Below are 19,777 nucleotides of genomic sequence, written 5' to 3'. Positions count from 1 at the left end.
TGCAGCTGGTGGTGCAGTCTAGTCTCTAAATTGGGTCCAGCGAGAGGAGGCCAGTAGGGCTCAGTTCCAAGTCCAGTGAGTATCAGTACCCTGCCCAGGACAAGTATTCGTTGCTCTCTAAGCCAAGTCTATAGTAGGTTCATGTGCCATGCCCCAGACAGCTCATACAGTGCATTACAATATTCCCAGACTAACTCGCATTCCTCAGGAGGGCTCGGACACGTCCACCAAACATGAATAAAGTCCCCCAACGCCTGAGTGCAGCGCCAGCACATCGGGGACACCTTAGAGAACATCTTCTGGAGTCGGACAGGGGTGTAGTACCACTGGGTCATCACCTTGTAGGCCGATTCCTGTTGGGGGATGCTACGGAAGGTTTTGGGGATATCGCTCCAAAGCCTTGCCCACTGCGCAGAGGTAATCCCGGAGCCGGAAAGGTTCTGCCATCGTACTTGGTACGGGTGGAGACCTGTATGCTGAGTATGCTGGAGCACTTTATAGACGCGGGAGATGAGGCCCCTATATGTACCAGTGCTCGAACGGGGTGAGAGGCCGCGTGGCCGCCTGCGCCAGCGAAGAGCCCTGCACCCAGTGCCGAAGCTGTACGTATTAGAATTTGTCCTTGTCCTTCAGTCCAAATTCCCGTTGGCATTGCTGGAAGGATTTGAATTCCCCCCCCCACAAAGAGATCTCGGATCGTCCTACAGCCGCTTTCCGTCCAGTTCTCGAAGTAGGGCGGGCGGCAGGCCGGCGGTAACAGTGGATTGCGAGCCAGGGGGGTGTGTGGTGAGGGGAAGGTGGTGAGGCCCCTGCAGACCGCCACCCTGTCCCAGATCTCCAAGACCGTCTTAGTGGGGACCGCCATGTATGCACTACGGTGGCGCGCCGCCCGGGGCAGCCAAGCGTGATCCCAGATCGGGCGACATGTAACTGCCCTGTCCAGGTGGAACCAAATTTTTTCGCTTTCCCACGCCCCCCACTCCAGAACAAAGCGGAGGTGCGACGCCCAGTAGTAGTCCAGTAGATTGGGACAGGCAAGACCACCTCTATCTCGGGAGAGCTTTAAGATTTTGTTAGAGAATCGCGGTTTCTTACCTCCCCAAATGAAGGAGATCAGGTCCCGTTGTAGCCCTTGGATATAATGTTCCGGTATGGGAGTCGGCAGGGTCTGAAACAGATAGAGAATCTTTGGCAGCACGGACATCTTGATTGCGTTGAGGCGACCAAGCCAGGAGAGCGGCAGGGCCTTCCAAGTGCGCAAGTCATCTAAGACCGAGCGCTTGCACTCCTGCCAGTTGGCCTGCGTCCAGGTAGCTAGGTCCGGTGTCAGGTTAAGGCCAAGGTATCTCACTGAGCTGCTCGCCCATTGGTATGGGGCGCAAGTCTGTAGCGCTGCAACCTCCGCCTCCGGAATCGTGAGATTAAGCACCCAGGACTTCGTGTGATTAATTTTAAGCCCGGAGGCACGCTCGTAGGCTTGAAGCAACGATTGCGCTGCCGGGAGCGAGGTTGAGGGAGCAGATAGCATGAGAAGAAGATCGTCGGCAAAGAGCGCGATCTTGTGGTCGCGGCCCCTAAGGGAAATGCCCTTGACATCCGGCGACTGGCGAAGGAGAATAGTAAGCGGCTCCACTACTAGGGCAAAAAGCAGGGGCGACAAGGGGCAACCCTGCCGAGTACCCCTACAGATGGGGAAGGGCTGTGTAAGCTGGCATTCACTCGCACCCTAGCCGCGGGGGAAACGTAGGGAGCCATGATGCGCGCCTCCATTTTAGGCCCAAGGCCTATTTTCCGTAAGACTGCTCGGAGGAACGCCCAGTCCACCCGGTCGAACGCCTTTTCAGCGTCAAGGGACAACAGGCAAGCCGGGATTCCCCAATGCCTGGCCTTACCCACAATGTGGGCTATGCGACGTACATTGTCCGCGCCTTGGCGTTGGTGTATGAACCCCACCTGGTCCGGGTCAACAAGGCGAGGGAGGTGGGCACCGAGGCGTTTGGCGAGAATTTTGGTATACAGTTTGAGATCCGTATTCAAAAGGGCTATGGGCCGATAGGAAGAGCAGAGGGTGTGGCTCTTCCCTGGCTTCGGTATGAGGGCGATCTCAGCCATCGCCATGTCTGGAGATGGCCCTCCCGAGTCCGTGAATGAATTAAAGAGCCGTAGGAGGTATGGCTGTAGCTGCGGCAGGAATGTACGGAAGAACGCCACCGGGAGCCCATCCGGCCCAGGTGTCTTGCCTAACGGGAGGTCTCTCAGGGCGCCCGCTATTTCTTCCAGTGTAATGGGCTCCTCTAAGAGCTCAGAGTGGTGCTTACTCAATGGCTCCCACTCACATTCCCACAGAGTCTCCGAGATCAATGCGGGGTCCGGCGGGTCACTCACGTACAGAGAGGAGTAGTAGTCATGGAACGCCTGGAGCTTCGCAGCTTCAGTGGTCACCCAGGTTCCCCCTGCCCCCTGTATCTTCGCGATGTGAGCCTTGGCCGCCCTCGTACGTAACCGCCGCGCGAGAACTGCGCCCACCTTATCTCCTCTGACGTAAAAGCGCTGTCGGAGCGCGAGTAGCGCCCGTTCCGCCTTGTTTGTCCTATGTGCCCGTAGCTGCCCCCGAAGGACCGCCAGACGCCGCTTATGGGCCGCCAGTGGGCGGGCCTGGTCCATCTTTTCCAGTGTCTTGATTTCGCGAGCAAGTCTGGTTTCGTACAGTTAGGCCTCCCGCGTCCGAGCGACAGCTATAGCCGTGAGGGTGCCCCGTATTGTGGCCTTGAAGGCGTCCCATACGAGGGGGAGAGGGGTCTCTGGCAGAGCATTGTGCTCGAAATATTCCAGTATGGCCGTCTTTATTTCCTCCCTGTCCACCGGGTCCCGCAGGGCGTGATCCGGGAACCGCCAGCGGCGCGAGCCGGGTGTGCGAGTAAGGCGCTCATGGAGCAGCACCTCCACATGGGCATGGTCGGAGACAGAGATACTCGAGTGTGATGCCGACATAGTGTCTGTAAGCAAGAAGTGGGAGACAAAGAGCATATCGATGCGAGAGTAAGAGCGGTGCGCGTGTGAGTAATAGGTGTAATCTTTCAGCCCCGGGGAGTGGTAACGCCAAACATCTACCAAGTTCAGAGCAGTAAGGGATTTTTTCACTGTGGCCGACAGGGCCCCCACCCCATGAAAGCCTCCCCCACAACGATCCAGCTCCGCGTCCCACACCAAGTTGAAGTCACCCCCCACTATGAGGTCCGAACTCACCGGCTCAAGGTACTCCCGGATGACCCCGCGCAGAAAGGCGTCCTGACCCTGGTTGGGGGCGTAGAGGTTGCAAAGTGTAAGCCTACGGTGTCCCCGCGTTAGCTCAACCCTCAGGACCCGGCCCGCAGTGTCTCTACGCACCTGTGCGTCCCCATGCAAGAAGCCCGCCCGACAGAAGATTGCGACCCCTGCCGTCTTAGTGGCTGCAGACGACCAAAACCTATGGGGAAAGCGCGGGTGGGCCATTCGAACTACATCAGCTTTGAGAAGGTGCGTCTCCTGTAGGAATACTATGTCAGCGCTCTGTTGGAGCAAGTATCTCCAGATCTGGTGTTGTTTGCTAGGTGAGTTGAGCCCCTTCACGTTCAGAGAGACAACCTTCCAGGAGGGTACTGTAGTCATAGACACTGGTCAGCTAGAGCAGTTATCCCCACCGCAGCCCCCAGCCCACCCACAGAGCCCCCCCGCCAGAGGGTTAGGAAGTAGAGAGGGAGAAAAGAGATAGGGTAGAGTCGAAAACAAGAACCGAAACCACAAAGCGGCCAACATGGCCAACAAGGCCTATTCCAGTCAAGGGAGTGGCCAGGCACAGTGGCACAGGCTATCCCGGAGATGTCACTCTCCCAAGAATAGGAGTGGGGGTCCGTCGGCACTTCCGCCATTCACCAAGTACACCAAGAGGAGACCCGGGCCGCCGCCCCACACCGGGAGCCGCAGTGGCGACCGAGGAAAGCAGGCATCCCTCCCATTCCAAACGAGGCGGCCGAGACCCCGAAGGGAGGCCACCTCGCATTTCTGATGGGACAGCCAGTGAGCCCCCCCCTCCCGGGGGCCTGTATCAAGAACTGCTTTACAAACAGGGAAGCTCACTGGGGGGCGGGCTCCTGCGTCCCCCCTGGCGATGAGCCCGCTTCCAGGGACCGAATGTGGCGTATGATGTCCTGCCTGTCCCTTGATGATCGGCTAGCAGCAGGAGAGGGAGATCGCCCCGCACGGCGCACCCTGGACCAGCCAGGCCTGAGCGGAACACGTGGCCCCGCGGCACTTCGCATCGGGCTGGCCGGCGGGGAGTCCGGGATCTGAAGCAGTTGCGCCGCCTCCCTGTAGGAACGCAGTACCCGGCGGCGGGACTCGCATTGGAAGATGAGGGCGAAGGGATGACCCCATTGGTAACGAATGTTGAGGTCTCGCAGCTTGTCTGTAATCAGCCGGAAAGCCCTCCGGCGCCAAAGGGTCGTGGGGGCCAGGTCCTGGAACAGTTGAATCAAGGCGCCCTTGTACTTGATATCGGTCTTGTCCCGGGTCGCCTTGATAATGGCCTCTTTTTCGACAAAAAAGTGGACCTGCGTCAGGATGTCGGGGACTAGCCCAGGTCTCCCAGGCGGTCCAGAGACCCTGTGGGCCCGATCTAAGGCCGGCGGTGAGGCATCGTCGTCCCCCCGGAGTTCATGAAGGAGATCCGCCACAAATGTCATAATATCCACCCCCTCCGCTCCAATCGGGACGCCTCGAATGCGGATGTTGTTGCGGCGCCCCCTATTTTCCAAATCTTCCTGCCGGATCTGTAGTTCGACATTCTGCTCCTCTAGGGTCGTTATCCGCTGCCAGAGGCGTTCCTGGTCCTCTGTGCGAGCATCCAGGGTCTTTTCCATGTCGTCCACTCTGTCCCCGAGTTCCCCCACATCCCTCCGAAGCTCCTTGACGCAAGCCTGGACCTCCGTGTGCAGCGAACCAATTTCAGATTTGAGGTCTTGCATGAAGAGCGCCATAAAGGACTGCGTCACTGGCTCCGCCGATGTCCCGGCCCCCAACTGCTGCGAGCCCGCCGTCGCCACTCCTGGCTTGTTCCAAAGGTCCTTCACCGTGGTGTCTTTAGTGGACGCCGGCGGTTCCTTCCCCGGTTTGGTGCGCGTCATTGTGCAGTCCCGCGTCGCACCCTCAAGATGACCCCCACCGCAGATCGTCCAGTCCACTCAGGGCCACCACCTGGTAGGCCACCCGGTATCCAGAGGCTCGCTGGTCAGGCCGCGCAGCGTCCGACTTGAGGCTGCCCCCCCCTCCGGGTCACGCGCCCTGGTCGCAGCGTCGTAGGGCAAGTATTCCGGGTGCAGTGGGGGAGCAGGGCGCCGGGACCCTTGCAGCCACAGGTCGCCCCCAGGGCAAGGGCGCCGCCAGTCCCCAAGCCCACGAAGCTCCGTCCCAGGGCCTCCTTCGTTCACCCAGGCAGCAAAAGTCGCAGGATCACCGGGCAAGGGGGTGCGTCGCCTCCTCCCCTGCTCAGCGCCTCCAGAGGATCCCGGAATGCCCCCACAGTAGGTCCACACAGGCCAAGCAACATCCAGGGGCGAGCGCCTCGTTGTCCAGTTGAATCGCCCCCAGTCACGCGCTTCAAGGCAGGTCCCTGCACAGTCACTCCGGGCGTCACCACGGGCCCACCGTCTCCAGCGCAGGCAGCGCTCTCAAGGGACCTCGCAAGACAGGGCCAAGGCGTCTCTCGCCACTGCAAGCCGTCCTCCCCCGCAGCAGCTCTTGTGGGCAAACACCGGGCCGATACCGCCCGCCGATCTCCTCACCTTAGTGCTGGCCCCTCAAGCTTAGTCGCTGATGGCTCCGGCCCCCGGCTGCAGAGGCCGTCCCCTCCTCCGCTCCGTGGCACCAGGGGCACAAAATGGCGGACTCGTCCTCGCCCTCCGGAGCAGCCCCTCCAGCGTCTCCGCTTCTAGCCCGCTCCGGGAACCCTCAACTGCTGCTCTCAAGCGACGTCAGGCCCGCCCAGGACGGCGAAGTAGCTCCGTCGGCAGGCCCGGGCACCCAGTCCGTCTATGGAAGTCCTCCGCAGCACCCCGGGTCAGGACGCTCAAGATGGCGGTCGCCTCCGCCTCGTCCGGGGCCTCTCCTCGATCCGGTCTACGGCGTCACCAGCTGCACTCTCCGGGCCCACCAAAGCGCCCGGAAGCAGCCCGCTCCCCTCCGCCGCCGTCTCGCCCCCAGGGGAGTCGTGTCACCAGGCACCATAACGCTCTTTGAAGCTCATTTCCCCGGCGGCAGCCCGGAGCTCCGATAGTCCACGTCTCACTCCATGAACGGCTTGGCCACGCCCCCCTGCCAATCGGAGATCCATTTTTGAGAACCACCTGGCCCCATTCAACTACCCTAAGATGTCATCAATGGTGGGCGTCAGGTGTCGTTCCCTTTTTACGGCGGCGTTGGGGAGGCGCATATCCACACAGATGCGGACCTGTCCGGGCTGTTTTGGCTTCCTGGCAATGACGATCGGGGACACCCATGGGGTTGGTCCGCTGACCTTCTCTATGATGCCTTGTTTTTCCAGAGCCTCCAGCTCCTCTTCGACCATTTGCCTCAGATGGAACGCAATTCGCCTGTGCCTCAGCGCCACCGGTTGGACAGATGGATCAATATGTAAGGACACTTCCTTCCCTTTCAGGCACCCGATTCCTTTGAACACTTCCCCGAACTCCTCCATGATGGTATCCAGCTCCTCCTCTAGAACCGCCATGGCAAACGATATCAGTCTCAGCTCTTCGGCCGATTGCCCGCTCAACAGCATACCACTGCCCTCTTCTGTGACATAGATGGTGATGCCTATTTTCCTCTCCCCGTGTTGCAGTTCCGTCTTGAAACACCCGATGAGAGGGTGGGCGTCTTCTGTCCGTATGCGAATACTCGGATCTTTGCTTCTCGCAGCGGGGGTTTGGTGCGTAGCTGGTGATAGACGTTGGCGGCCATCAGCTCAATGGACGCCCCTGTGTCAATGGTCGCTTTTATTTCCTGTTGGTGGATCAAGATGCGACATTTTGGAAGTCTGCGCTTCTTCCTTTGTGGCTGGTTGATCGCGAACACGTAGTGGACTGGGTACTCCTCGGTGTCATCGTCCATGTCTTCGCTATCCGCCTCTTCTCGCACCGCATGTGCAGCCCCTTTCTTGACTCTGGTGGACCTGCACACCGCTGCGAAGTGGTTCATCCATCCGCACGCGCTGCATTTTTTCCCTCTTGCCGGACAATCTTGTATGCGGTGGGGCTGGCCTCCGCAGTACCCGCATTCTTTCCTTTTTGTGTCCGGTTGTCTTTTCCCTCCGGCAGGTCTTCCTTTGGGCCGTACCACATTCACCTCTGCTGCCACCTGGACTTGTTCAGTCTTAACGGGACGATGCAGGGCTGCTTCCATGTGCGAGACCCTCGCCTGCGATAGCTCCTTTGACCGGCCTAGTGTGAGGATGTCCGCCAGGGGGTTGCCGTCTTCCTGGAGGATGGTGACTCGGAGCTTGGAGGAATAACACCCTTGTATGATCTGACCTCGGATCTCCTCCTGCTCGTCTCGGAACCCACACGTGCTGGCTAGCTCCTTCAGTCTGCCATGGAACGCATCTAGAGACTCTTCCGCCTCCTGCTTGGCTTGACGGAAGATAAATCGTTCATAGTCTCTGTTCGCCATGGGTTCGAAATGGGCATTTAGAGCGTTCAACAGCGTGAGGTAAGTCTTCGGCGTAGCCTCCACAATGGTCTTGTAGATGCGGTGAATGTCCTTGCCTCCCAGGTGGAGTAGCAACGCTCTGCGTCTTTCCCTCGATATGCCTGCCCCCTCAAAGTAAATTTGTAGGCGGTCTGTCCAATCCCTTCAGCGCGGGGCAAGGGACGACAGGGCACATCGACGACAAACGGCTCCAGGGCGGGAATCGACGCCATCTTGGCACGTGCTCAGCGTGCTGCGGAGGCTGCCTGCTTCACTTTCCCTGGACGGACGCAAATGGGGTGATGCCCTACGCGCTTCTGGTGTGGCCCACCTTCACCCCTCCACTACGCGGGGACACGTCACTCATGGATCCGGCTGCAGGGTCTTAGGAGCCCGGACGCAGCAACAGGGCATGGGCCTGATCCAGGGCACAGGACAGGCATCTGCTGGCAAGCACCGAGCCAACTCTCAGCTACCACGTGGCCGCGGGGTAACGCTCCAGGGGCACATGGACGGGGCTCTCAACTCTCGGCCCACGCGCAGCACCAGCAGCCTCTGCAGGGCCTCCAGGGGGAGAACATCAAGCCCTGACCACCAGCATGGATCAGACACTCAGCCTCAGCCTGCGCTTTGGATTACACACGCGGCTCCGACTCTCCGCTGAGGCCACGCCTCTTTATTTTATATCCGCTAGCGTCTGACGTCACGCGTCAGCGCTAGCGCACTCCGGCAGCGCGGAAGGCTAGAACGCCTCGTCGCGCGCCGGACATTACAACAGCCACTCTCACAATCACTGACACTCACGTGTAGTCATTTATATACTTCAACTCTCACGTACACTGTCTTTTACATATGTAGTTATGTGGACATGTACCATTGAGACATCCATTTACTTGCCAACATACCCATACACACACTCACCCACCCATACAGCTGTTTCCACATGCACTCTTGAACCCATACACACAGTGAATCAAGCACTCAAACATCTATGCACAGTCACATACCTGCCACCCACCCACCCCCACACACACACACACACACACTCAGGCACCCATACAAATACCCAGGCAAACAATCGATAACCCATATAGACACTCATGTAGCTACTGACCAACCCATGCAGCAGCTTATACAATAACAGACAGACTGATACAGACATTCACACAGTTTAGTCATTAACCCATGCATTCAGTAAGACACATGTAATCATTCACTTAAACAGTCAGTCATGCACCTACTAAATCCTCCATCCAGACACTTGTACACCCACTCATTCTTCAATACACCTTGGCATATATATAATACATTTTTAAACTTTAAAGAAAAACACAGTCACTGGATGATGTCATCAGTGATGTCATCAGTGATGTCATCAGTGATGTCATTTGAGATGTCATCAGTGATATCATCAGTGATGTCACTGACCATGTCATGAATGATGTAATATATGACGTCATCAGCAGTGCATTGCGGGTGCGCGAGTTATAGTTAGCTGAACTAACTATATCAGAGGAATTTCTATGGTTTTGTTCGAGAGAAATGTCCAACTAACTTTAACGTCCCCAAAACCTATGGTTTTTTCAGTGACTATATATATCCAATTCTTCTGCTCCTTTCCGTCATACCTGGACACAACGGGCACGGACCACACAGTGAGTGCAATTCAGTTGATTTATTTAGTCAGCCATTACGTGCTCCTTCCACTCTCCCCGCATTCGGTAGCAGGATCGCAACACGTCGGCGGAGCGCGCCGGACTTCAAATCCAATAAATTTGTGCACAAAGAGACGATCACTCAGGGGCTCACAACTCATGTAATCGGCATCGAGACACTATGCATTTATACACTCCAAAATGGATGCCATATTTACCCATGTAATGCAGCTCTCTCTTTTTTCTACCTTCTATTTCGAAGGGAATGTATGTATTCTGCTTTGTCACTCACATCCAGTGTGTGAGCAAGAGTGCAAGACACTTGAAATGCATTACTGGATATAACAACTACTTACGGATCAACCACCTGAGTGATCATCTTTTTGTGTACTAATGTATTGTGTGTATATATATATATATATATATATATATATATATATATTACCTACTGGCGGTCGCCAGTAGGTAGATATAGTTAGAACCTATTTTCCATAGGAAATCCGCAACATTCTATTTGGAATAACGTTGGCGCCGATTGACGAATCTTCGCAAAATTTTCCAAACATTAGGCCAGCTCCGGTCCGCTCCTATCCTGAAAATTTCACGGTGATTCATCAAGCGGGGGCCGAGAAAAAAGGGGGTCCCAAAACGCGTTTATTCTGACACTATCTGCAAATATCATATCAACAACTTTAAATTGTGATGATCAGAATTATTTATAGAGTTGTGATGACTGGCAGCGATTTGCACTTTTGCATACTATGTGTCATTCTAATGTCATGCACTTGCACTTTATTCTGACATTATCTGCAATCATCATATCAACAAATCTAAATTCAACTGTGATGACAAGAATTATTTATAGAATTGTGATGACTGGCAGCGATTTGCACTTTAGCACACTCATTTGCACTTTATGCTCGAGATATTTTGAGTTAAACATTTGCACTAATGATAAAAGCATCTATTCGGCACTTCTCAAACTGATTTATCAGCTGTGATTGCAATAACTGGTTGTCAATGAGGATATGATCTGTTAATCATGATTTAATGTTTTGGCAATTTTTTTTTGAATATTTACACATATTGTGTTATTTTATTCCACATATGGTGATCATGATTGTATTTGGACAACTATAGTATTGTTTCTATCTCTCTGATTTTAGAAAAAATGTGTTTTACCGTTTTTTTTCACCATTAAGAGTATTTATTGCGGATTGGCCCTGGGGGCATCATGTGATCAAGACAGCGTCCTGCTGTCGAAACGTGTCATGCCGAGCACTTGCTGTGTGAAATGTAGCTGTTCGTGGATGTAATAAACCTGCACATTTAACCTTAAAAGGCACGTTGTGGTCCGTACCGGCTAAATGCTGAGAGAAGCGTGTCAGGATCGTGTATCTTCATAAATATATATATATATATATTACCTACTGTAGGCAGACATAGTTAGAACCTATTTTCCATAGGAAATCCGCAACATTCTATTTGGAATAATGTTGGCGCTGATTCACGAATCTTCGCGAAATTTTCCAAACTTTCGCCCAGCTCCGGTCCGCTCCTATCCTGAAAATTTCATGGTGATTCGAGAAAAAAGAGGGGTCCCAAAACGCATTTTCCCCATGCATTTTCCTATAGGACCTGTTGACGCAGCTACAGCCCGAACTGCTGAAAGGAATTACAACAAATTTGGCAAAGAGGTAGTCCTCAGTTCAGACTCATGCCTTTTGCTTAAATGGTGTAAATCCGTTCAGTAGTTCCTGAGAAAATTAGAGTTAAAAAGATAGATATATCTATGGCGTCGGAGATCTGCGCACCCTCTCCGCACCCAGCACGCACCCTGCCGTGCACGAGCTGTATTCTAATTGGCTGTCAACACTCCAGATCAGGAAGTGTTGGCGGCCACAGCCCCCTCAGCCCCCCAGCCCCAGGGACCGCCACCCCCGGGGCTTGAAATGATTTGGGATGGGGGGCTCTCAGGCCCCCCCCCATCCCCGGGGACCGCCACCCCTCGGGGCAACTTGTCAGTGTAGGACGGTGGCCATGCGGCTCCCCTCCTGGAGCCTTGAATAGGCCCTGGGGACCGCCACCCCCCCAGGGCCGGCTGCTGCAGTGTCCCGGGGTTCCCACCCCCAGGACACTATAGTTTGCAATGACAGGGCGGGAGCCTCGTGGCTCCCGCCCTGTCATTGTAAACTGTTTTGCTTCATTGAAGCGAGAGCAGGGAAACCTGCTCTCGCTTCAATGAAGCAAAGCTGATTGCTTTTCCACATGGGGTGCAGCATGTTAGTTGCTCCCCATGTGGAAAAGAAGTGCAGGCTCCCGCAGGACGCGGGGAGCTGGCTGGGACCGTGGGGGGATTGAGGACCCCCCCACGGCCCCCACCAGAGGCCAGGCCCCGGGGGATGGGGTCCCCGGGGCCATAAGTGGCCTGGGAGGGGGGACACGCGGCCCACCTCCCCAATTAAAACATTTTAAAAATTGAAAATAACAATAGCCGGCCCCGGGGGATGGGGTCCCCGGGGCCTTAAAGTGGCCAGAGGAGGGGGGCTACACAGCCCCTTTCCATAAAAAAAAGGCCATGCCCCGGGGGATGGGGTCCCCGGGGCACATTTTTTTTTTTATAAACAAAAATTGAGGGCAGGCCCTGGGGGATGGGGTCCCCAGGGCCAAAAAAATGGAAAAAGAAGGGGAGCTACATAGCCCCCCTTCTAAAAAAAAAAAGAAAAAAAAAAAGACCGGGATCGGGCCGGAGGCCACTCTGCAAACGCGCCCCCTGGCACGTTTGCAGAGGGGGAACTAATTCCCCTTGAATACTGGGGGTCCCTAGGGGCCAACTAGCCCACCAGGTACCTCCAGTAAGCGCCACGGAGCTGCGTTGCAGAGTGTTGTAAAAAGCGGCATGGCCTCTGAACACCTCTCTGCAACGCAGCTCCCTGGCCCATACTGGAGGTACCTGGTGGGCAAGTTGGCCGCCAGGGGACCTCAGGATTCAAGGGGACTTAATCCCCCAACTTAAAACACACCACGGGGCGCGTTTGCACAGTGGTGAAGGTATGGGGCGGGGCCTAAGGTGATACTGTGCAAACACACCCTGTGGCGCGTTTTAAGTTGGGGAATTCATTCCTCTTCAATCAAGAGGTCCCCTAGGGGCCAACTAGCCCACCAGGTACCTCCAGTAAGCGCCACGGAGCTGCGTTGCAGAGTGTTGTAAAAAGGGGCGTGGCCTCTGAACACCGCTCTGCAACGCAGCTCCCTGACGCATACTGGAGGTGCATGGTGGGCTAGTTGGCCCCCAGGGGACCGCAGGATTGAAGAGGAATTAATTCCCCAACTTAAAACGCGCCACAGGGCGTGTTTGCACACGTCACCTCAGGCCCCGCCCCCTTCCTTTACCATTGTACAAATATTCCTCTAAAATCAGCCGAACTACGAATTCCGATTTACTCACCTGTTATCAGGCTAGAACCCAGGGCTGCATCTTTTAGACCAGCACTGACCCTGAAAAGTAATTCTGAACGTACTTACCAGTAACTTGTATTTCCTTCCATAGGAATCCATTGTGTGGTTTTCAGCAGAAAAGTTTCTAAGTGTCCATTTTTGAAACGTACAAATATTGCTCTAAAATCAGCCGAACTACGAATTCCAATTTACTCACCTGTTATCAGGAGAGAATCCAGGGCTGCATCTTTTAGCCCAGTACTGACCCTGAAAAGTAATTCTAAGCGTACTTACTAGTAACTTGTATTTCCTTCCATAGGAATCCATTGTGTGGTTTTCAGCAGAAAAGTTTCTAAGTGTCCATTCTTGAAACGTTCAAATATTCCTCTAAAATCAGCCGAACTACGAATTCCATTTACTCACCTGTTATCAGGAGAGAACCCAGGGCTGCATCTTTTAGCCCAGCACTGACCCTGAAAAGTAATTCTAAGTGTACTTACTAGTTACTTGTATTTCCTTCCATAGGAATCCATTGTGTTGTTTTCAGCAGAAAAGTTTCTAAGTGTGAAGTTTTGGAACGTACAAAAATTCCTCTAAAATCAGCCGAACTAGGAATTCCTATTTACTCACCTGTTATCAGGAGAGAATCCAGGGCTGCATCTTTTAGCCCAGCACTGACCCTGAAAAGTAATTCTAAGCCTACTTAACAGTAACTTGTATTTCCTTCCATAGGAATCCATTGTGTGCTTTTAAGTAGAAAAGTTTCTAAGTGTCTATTTTCACAAACTAAAAATATTCCTAAAAAATCGTCTGTATGACTTAAACACATTCTTTCAACTGTTTACAGGAGATTCACCTGTGCTGGATCCAGGATCCACCACTGAGTAAGAAAAAGTAACGATAACACTACCTGCTAAGTGAATTTTCTGCCATAGGATAACATTGGTGATTCTATGTGAAAAAATTTCGCCGTGTCAACTTTTAAAATACAATAATAATCCTTAAAAATCACTACTGTAACCAAAACGCTTTTACTCAACTGTTTACAGGAGATGTCCAAGGACTGAATCTAGCATCCAGTCCTGTGGTTAGAAGAGTAATCCAGAAAGTAACTAATTGCATTTGACTAGAAATTCACATTGAGCTCAATGTTGCTTTGTGTTTGAAATTGTGTTGCCCTTTGCAACAACTGTAACTACTGTACTTAAAAGTCTATTGCCTATTTGCAAAGTATTTAAACTAAAGTAATTCATTCTGAGAAAGTATATTTTGTATTGTAATGTATAATGTAAATAAAAAATAAAATATCTAAAAATAAACAGTTTAAACAATGTAGTAAATCAGTATCAAAAAAATCAGTATGACAATTAATACATTAAAAATTGTCATTTACAAAACCTTTGAAATTCACTGAAAAAAAACATAGGTTTCAGGCCTGATATAGTTAGGAATTAGCATTTAAAAAACCTTTGAAATTCACTGAAAAAAACATAAGTTTCAGACCTGATATAATTAGGAATCAGCATTTAAAAAACCTTAGAAATTCACTGAAAAAACAATAGGTTTTAGGGGTGTTATAGTTAGCTGGACATTTCACTCGAACAAAACCATTGAAATTCCTCCGATATATTCAGTTGTACTAACTACATCTCGCGCGCCCGCAATCCACTGCTAATGATGTCACATATTACATCATTCATGACATGGTCAGTGACATCACTGATGACATCTCAAATGACATCACTGATGACATCATCCACGTGACAATCAGATTCACCTCATCATACACTAGTATAACCTTTCATCACTCACTGTAAAATAGAGAGTGCCAGATTTAAAACCATTGACACACCAATACAAGTTTCTAAACACCCACTCAGTGATTCCTAGATCTATACACACATCTAATCACTTACCTATAGATTCACTCATACATGCTGTCAATGATCAATAGAACACTATCAAATATACTTATACACCTATATCGACATTACACACCAGCACACATCCTAATCACTTATGAAGTCATCCTACTCACCGGCCATGGAGGAGCACCACCTGATGAATGCAAACGGGGCCATGAGATGAGGAATACTCCTAGTCTGATAAGTGGGACGACAGTACCGAGAATTCTTGAAGGGATCGGCACTCTGGGGCCCTATAGGGGTCATTATTGGTCCCTGGTTGAAAGATTGCGCTGACTTCTTGCACTACCAATCCCAGAAATCAACGGGGGATTCTTTCTATCCGTGAGCCCATGGGAGGGCAGTCATTGCATAAATTATGTGCAAACAGCGTCCAGAGACTGCAAAGCTTATGATTAAGGGTATTTAACCCAAAACGCGTCAGGCGGATTTACAGAGCGATGGTTACCCTTTGATGGTGAATTAAAGACTTTAACAGTCAGCTGCCGTCCGAGTGCTCCTCAATTTGCTGAGCAAACTGTTTCCTGATGTTATACACGGCAGCTCCAGGCCGTGGAGGAGCACCACCTGATGAATGCAAACGGGGCCATGAGACGAGGAATACTCCGAGTCTGATAAGTGGGAAGACAGTGCCGAGGATTCTTGAAGGGACCGGCACTTTGGTGCCCTATAGGGGTCATTATTGGTCGCTGGTTGAAAGATTGCGCTGACTTCTTGCACTACCAATCCCAGAAATCAACGGGGGATTCTTTCTATCCGAGAGCCCATGGGAGGGCAGTCATTGCATAAATTACGTGCAAACAGCGTCCAGAGACTGCAAAGCTTATGATTAATGGTATTTAACCCGAAACGCGTCAGGTGGATTTACAGAGCGATGGTTACCCTTTGATGGTGAATTAAAGACTTTAACAGTCAGCTGCCGTCCGAGTGCTCCTCATTTTGTTGAGCAAACTGTTTCCTGATCTATATATATATATCTAAATAAAAAACACCATACTCAGTGCCTCTGCACTGAGGACGCCATGACCTTGCCTCTTACTGCGGCGGTCCGTGGTAAGGAGGCTAATCCCAAAATAAACAAAGAACTCACTGTTAATATTTCCGTCGAGAATAACAGCAACCACGGACTCCAAATATATTCTTCAGCAGTGATTTATTGGCAACCAAATTGGCATCTCTACGCGTTTCGGGACACTGTCCCTTGATCACGAGCGCCGTTAGTGAAAATCCATTTCCTTAAGTAAACACGTGACTTAACTCAGTGCATAAACAATGAAGACAGACGTTAATAACATTTTTTTGTGTGTTTGACAAAATAAATCATTTTTTATGCCACATTCTGTCAGACAAACTTAATTTAGAGCAAAGCAAAAATTAATTATCAAGTAAACAAGGTCTTTGAAGCTCATCAACTGACACGCGATTTACGCTCGCCCACTGACCTTGAAAGAAACTCCTATTGTCGGTGAGCAATAAAGTTAGACACTAACAACATGCATGATTGAACAGCATCAAAAATCTAATTGCACAATACCACAAAATACCAATTCATGGTATATGATATTTCCAAGTGGGATTTGATGTAAATGCTTGTTTCAAAAATTAGAAGGACTCTACCTAGATGAGTAATTGTTTCAAAATCAAAGAAGAGAAATCACGCCTCAGTTGATGAGCTTCAAATACTTTGTTTATTTGATAATTAATATCTGACGTCATCAGCAGAGGATTACGGTCGCGTGAGTTATAGTTGCCTGCACTAACTATAACGGGGGAATTTCATTGTTTTTTTACGAGGGAAATTCTACTCAGTGTTCAACAAAGCTTTTTCTATGGCTTCTAATCCTGGTTGGTGTGGAATGGATGTATATAAAGATTTGACATCTCTCGTACACATTGTGATATGATCATCTTCCTTAATTTCTATAGAATTGATTTTATTGAGAAAATCCGTGGTGTCTTTGATAAATGTTCTCATTTTTTGTACTGATGGTTGTAAATATCGATCCAGGAATTTACCAAGTGGTTCGTGTATGCTTCCTTTGGTTGACACGATCGGGCGTAAAGGTGCATTGATGGGATCCTTATGAATTTTTGGCACCATATATATGGTTGGACTTTTCGGGTATGTTGGTATTAGGAATTTTTTTGTTCTATCATTAATAGTGCCTTCGTCATAAGCCTTTTGTACGATGGTTTTTAATACCTTAGAAAACTGATACGTGGGGTTCATGTGCAGTTTCATATAGGTGTTATTGTCTGCCAGATGTCTTTCAATTTGATCGTTGTAGTATGTGGTGTTTAAAACAACCAAAGCTCCACCTTTATCTGCTTTTTGGAATATTATATCAGGGTTCTGAGCTATTGATTTTAATATTCCTTGTTCTTTTTTAGTCATATTGATGTGGGTGGATTTGTTTTTAAACTTCATTTTTTGCAGGTCTTGCTGCACCAATAATTCAAACATATCCAGACTTTTGTGACTCATCGGGGCCATGTAGGTACTAATGGTTTTTAATCCCATCAGTTGATCTTCAGTCTCAGATGTTTTGTCCGTTACAATATTTTCAAACAAATGTCTTAATCTGAGTTTCCTCATGAACTTGTAAAGACTTATTGCCAATTCTAAAGAGTTGGTGTGGTTGGTGGGAACATAAGATGTCCCTTTTTGTAAAGTGTTAAGTTCTATGGCCAGTTAAATGATGATCAGATATGTTGATTACTAAGTTGTTGAGTGTCCCCCTCTCTTAGTCTTGTCCTTTTTGGATATTACCGTCCGTGTCTGCTCCTGTTGTTTCTCTTTCTCTCTTCCTGTTGCTCCTCCTGGGTCGTCTCTGTCGGTGGGGCCTGATGCTAAAAAAGAAGAACTTCCTGTAGTGGTGCTGAGTGGAGGAACTGATTCGTTAGAAGTTGATGGTGCTTGTGTTGGTGTCTCTTGTGTTCATCTCCCCCTATTGGAGGTGTCACTATCAGTAGATGATGTATCTGTATTCTGGGCTTGGGGTTTTGCTTCTCTTCATCTTGCGTAGATCTCCGCCGATGAGTAAACTTCCCCTAATTTATAGTCTATTGTATCCCTGCGGAATTTTCGTATCTTCCTTTCATTGACTTCTTGAGTGTGTTTAGTTAACTGTTCATTAATATCCTGTAAAACTTTTGTCCAGTCCTCTGTTGTCAAGGATTCACTCAGTTCCTTTTTTATGTTTGTAATTTCTTTAGTGAGATCTGCTAATATACTAGATAGCTCCTCTATGATCAGCAAAATTAAATCCAAAGAGCATTTATTAAGGATAGCGAACCATCGGTCCTTGAATTTCTGCGAGTTTTTACATAACGAGGGTTTCAGTGGGATCCGTAGTCCTCGGGGATGCGTTGAACTTTGTGGTATCTGATCATAGTATTAGCATGTAGGCTCTGATTAATCTCCTTTTTTGATAAATACAGCAATTGTCGAAGATTTTGTTCTCACAAGGTTAACAAGGTTAACGCACAGTGAGTACATTTTTAACCTGCTAATTGATTTTCAGGCGGTGAGAAACACTTGGTGCTTGTCATTAGATATTTATGTATTCATCAAAAACCAAAATGTAAGGGTAGTTTAAACCGGAACAGTCTGTCCTTTATATTTACTAATAATCACGTGACCGGACTCGAGTTCATAATACGGAAGTCCTTGAGGCGAATTTTCAGAACGCCGGTAGTTAACAACGCGTCGAGTTTGTTGAGCCGAATCACCTAAGTAAGTACAGAGATGGGAAAAAAAACGCATAGTTACCACCATAGCGTATTAGCTAAATTATGCATGTTAAGCGCAATATGTTTAACCCTAGTGATAGGTTTGTTAAATGGCAAGGACCGTTTCAGCTTAGTTTACTAACCGGGTCACATCTAGTATTATGACAGTCTGGGTGTTAAGATCATGCTAGGACCTTCAGGTTGAACATTTTTATGTATGCACCGTTACAAAGAACCCGCCGTTAATATTTAGGCACTTGGGCTTCCGAGGCTATTAACCGACGAACATAAACCACTTCATAGTCACGGTACCTTTTGATTAATGGTTGCGCTAGTATACCACACGCACTTAAACGCACATTACCTGTTGATTTATAATACGATTACTATTAGTGGAAAGTAATTGTTACATCTACCATCTTTACACACAAAACGTGATATACGATACTAACCAGGAGTTACATAGAGACACGTAAGCATCCCTAAATCAATCATCATAGAGACAGAAATGCAAGTAAAGCGTCAATGTATCAAGCAATGAATTGTCAACAATAAGCTTTTATACTGTTTATAGAATGTACTTTATTTATGACATGTAAACTTCATGTATGGTGAACAAAGCATACTCAATTGTTGTTACAGATCATCCCCAGATGAAGGCCATATAATGGCCGAAATGCATTGGGAGTTGAAAATATTGTGCTCAAAACAATGAAGTGTAGTGAAAATTCAAATAATAAACCGTAATCAAAATAAACTACAGTGTTCGCAAGAAGGATCAAAATAAAAAAAACGGATGATTTAAACCTTTAGTGGAATCATTACTCGTACAACTGGGAAATTAAATGACCTCCATCTGGATGACATTCAGTAGCCCTGGGGACCTACCTCACAAGCAGTGGGGGTGCAACTTGTTGGTCCATTACCGAATTAACCATGACGGGACTAAAAGTAATCACGGCCGGTCCAGCTGGTTGCGTCGCAACCCCAGGTGCCCCACCTGGACATTGCGAGAGACGTATTGCACTAAAGCCCTATGCACCGCAATCAAGGCGGTGTGTAGTTGGCGTATGTCATCCAGCGGGGCTAGCAAATTTTGTGGATGTGGTGTGAACCTGGCCAAGACTGGCCAAGTGGCCCCTGGAATATACAAGGGACCTAAACGAACCGGTGTAACAGTGTGGGGGACGGCGCCATTGAACCAAATACAGTGCTGCCAAGCAGAAATGGGAATTTCCTGCGTGCTATATGGCGTGTAATTAGCTGGGACCGCCGTAGGAGTGTATGTGTGAAACGTCTTATCATCCG

This window comes from Triturus cristatus, chromosome 11 (genome assembly GCF_964204655.1).
Source record: "Triturus cristatus chromosome 11, aTriCri1.1, whole genome shotgun sequence".
Classification (NCBI taxonomy): domain Eukaryota; kingdom Metazoa; phylum Chordata; class Amphibia; order Caudata; family Salamandridae; genus Triturus; species Triturus cristatus.
The sequence above is the reverse complement of the archived record's forward strand: the minus strand, read 5'-3'. Positions refer to the sequence as shown.